The sequence below is a fragment of the Elephas maximus genome, chromosome 8, assembly GCF_024166365.1.
Source record: "Elephas maximus indicus isolate mEleMax1 chromosome 8, mEleMax1 primary haplotype, whole genome shotgun sequence".
In the NCBI taxonomy this organism is placed as follows: domain Eukaryota; kingdom Metazoa; phylum Chordata; class Mammalia; order Proboscidea; family Elephantidae; genus Elephas; species Elephas maximus.
This window is the reverse complement of record NC_064826.1, coordinates 41713289-41716907: the sequence shown is the minus strand read 5'-3', so window position 1 is coordinate 41716907 and position 3619 is coordinate 41713289.

Below are 3619 nucleotides of genomic sequence, written 5' to 3'. Positions count from 1 at the left end.
TATTTGGCCCCCATGTGTCTGTCAGTTTGTCGTACCGTGGGGGCTTGTGTGTTGCTATGATGCTGGAAGCTATGCCACCGGTATTCAGATACCAGCAGGGTCACCCATGGAGGACAGGTTTCAGCTGAGCTTCCAGACTAAGACAGACGAGGAAGAAGGACCCAGCAGTCTGCTTCTGAAAAGAATTAGCCAGTGAAAACCTTATGAATAGCAGCGGAACATTGTCTGATATAGTGCTGGAAGATGAGCCCCCCAGGTCGGAAGGCACTCAAAAGAAGAATGGGGAAGAGGTGCCTCCTCAAAGTAGAGTCGACCTTAATGATGTGGATGGAGTAGAGCTTTCGGGACCTTCATTTGCTGATGTGGCATGACTCAAAATGAGAAGAAACAGCTGCAAACATCCATTAATAATCGGAACCTGGAATGTATGAAGTATGAATCTAGGAAAATTGGAAATCGTCAAAAATGAAATGGAATGCATAAACATCGATATCCTAGGCATTAGTGAGCAGAAATGGGCTGGTATTGGCCATTTTGAATCAGACAGTCATATAGTCTACTATGCTGGGAATGACAACTCGAAGAGGAATGGTGTTGCATTCATCGTCAAAAAGAACGTTTCAAGATCTATCCTGAAGTACAACACTGTCAGTGATAGGATAATACCCATACACCTACAAGGAAGACCAGTTAATACGACTATTATTCAAATTTAAGCACCAACCACTAGGGCTGAAGGTGAAGAAATAGAAGATTTTTATCAGCTGCTACAGTCTGAAATTGATCAAACATGCAATGAAGATGCATTGATAATTACTGGCAATTGGAATGCAAAAGCTGGAAACAAAGAAGAAGGACCAGTAGTTGGAAAATATGGCCTTGGTGATAGAAACAATGCCGGAGATTGAATGATAGAATTTTGCAAGACCAACGACTTCTTCATTGCACATACCTTCTTTCACCAACATAAACAGCGACTATACACATGGACCTCACCAGAAGGAACACACAGGAATCAAATTGACTACATCTGTGGAAACAGACGATGGAAAAGCTCAATATTATCAGTCAGAATAAGGCCAGGGGCCAACTGTGGAACAGACCATCAATTGCTCGTATGCAAGTTCAAGCTGAAACTGAAGAAAATCAGAGCAAGCCCACAAAAGCCAAAATATGACCTTGAATATATCCCACCTGAATTTAGAGACCATCTCAAGAATAGATTTGACACACTGAACACTAGTGATGGAAGACCAGACAAGTTGTGGAATGACATGAAGGACATCATACCTGAAGAAAGCAAGAGATCATTGAAAAGATAGGAAAGAAAGAAAAGACCAAGATGGATGTCAAAGGAGGCTCTGAAACTTGCTCTTGAGTGTCGAGCAGCTAAACCAAAAGGAAGAACTGATGATGTAAAAGAACCGAACAGAGGATTTCAAAGGGCCTCTCGAGAAGACAAACTAAAGTATTATAATGACATGTGCAAAGAGCTGGAGATGGAAAACCAAAAGGGAAGAACATGCTCGGGGTTTCTCAAGCTGAAAGAACTGAAGAAAAAATTCAAGCCTCGAGTTGCAATAGTGAAGGATTCCATGCGGAAAATATTAAATGATGCAGGAAGCATCAAAAGAAGATGGAAGGAATACACAAAGTCATTATACCAAAAAGAATTAGTTGATATTCAACCATTTCAAGAGGTGGCATATGATCAGGAACCTATGGTACTGAAGGAAGAAGTCCAAGCTGCTCTGAAGGCACTGGTGAAAAACAAGGCTTCAGGAATTGATGGAATATCAATTGAGATGTTTCAACAAACACATGCAATGGTGCTGGAGGTGCTCACTCGTCTATGCCAAGAAATATGGAAGACAGCTTCCTGGCCAACTGACTGGAAGAGGTTCATGTTTATGCCTATTCCCAAGAAAGGTGATCCAACTGAATGTGGAAATTATAGAACAATATCATTAATATCACATGCAAGCAAAATTCTGCTGAAGATCATTCAAAAACAGCTGCAGCAGAATATAGACAGGGAACTGCCGGAAATTCAGGCTGGATTCAGAAGAGGATGTAGAACCAGGGATATCATTGTTGATGTCAGATGGATCCTGGCTGAAAGCAGAGAATGCCAGAAGTATGTTTACCTGTGTTTTATTGACTATACAAAGGCATTTGACTTTGTGGATCATAACAAACTATGGATAACACTGCGAAGAATGGGAATTCCAGAACACTTAATTGTGCTCATGAGGAACCTTTACATAGATCAAGAGGCAGTTGTTCGGACAGAACAAGGGGATACTGATTGGTTTAAAGTCAGGAAAGGTGTGTGTCAGGGTTGTATTCTTTCACCATACCTATTTTTAATCTGTATGCTGAACAAATAGTCCAAGAAGCTGGACTATATGAAGAAGAATGGGGCATCAGGATTGGAGGAAGACTCATTAACAACCTGCGTTATGCAGATGACAGAACCTTGCTTGCTGAAAGTGAAGAGGACTTGAAGCACTTACTAATGAAGATCGAAGAGCACAGTCTTCAGTATTTATTACACCTCAACATAAAGAAAACAAAAATCCTCACAACTGGACCAATGAGAAATATCACGATAAACAGAGAAAAGATTGAAGTTGTCAAGGATTTCCTTTTACTTGGATCCACAATCAACAGCCATGGAAGAAACAGTCAAGAAATCAAAAGACGCATTGCATTGGGCAAATCTGCTGCAAAGGACCTCTTCAAAGTGTTGAAGAGCAAAGATGTCATCCTGAAGACTAAGGTGCGTCTGACCCAAGCCATGGCATTTTCAATCACATCATACCCGTGTGAAAGCTGGACAATGAATAAGGAAGACCAAAGAAGAGTTGACGCCTTTGAATTGTGGTATTGGCGAAGAATACTGAATATACCATGGACTGCCAAAAGCATGAACAAATCTGTCTTGGAAGAAGTGCGGCCAGGATGCTCCTTAGAGGCAAGGATGGCGAGACTGCGTCTTACATACTGTGGACATGTTGTCAGGAAGGATCAGTCCCTGGAGAAGGACATCATGCTTGGCAGAGTACAGGGTCAGCGGAAAAGAGGAAGACCCTCAACGAGGTGGATTGACACAGTGGCTGCAACAATGAGCTCAAGCATAACGATTGTAAGTATGGCGCAGGGCCAGGTAGTGTTTCATTCTGTTGTGCATAGGGTCGCTATGAGTCCGAACCCACTCGACGGCACCTATCAACAACAACAACAGTTCTATTTGGTTATTTATTTTCTCTTCGAAGCAAAGATCAGAAACCTTGGTGGCATAGTGGTTAAGAGCTACTGCCGCAAACCAAAAGATCAGCAGTTCAAAACCACCAGGCGCTCCTTGGAAACTCTATGGGGCAATTCTACTGTGTCCTATACGGTCGCTATGAGTCGGAATCCACTCCACAGCAACCGGTTTTTAAGCATAAGATTACATGTCACCTCTTGACACCACCCCCTAAAATGCTCCCGCAATGCCATGCAGCCACAAAGCACTAGGCTCTTTACGACAGGCACGACGCCAAGCCTGACTTCGTCCGGAGGCCCCCTCTCCAGGAGGGCGCAGACCAATCACGCTATCCGCAGGCGATGACGT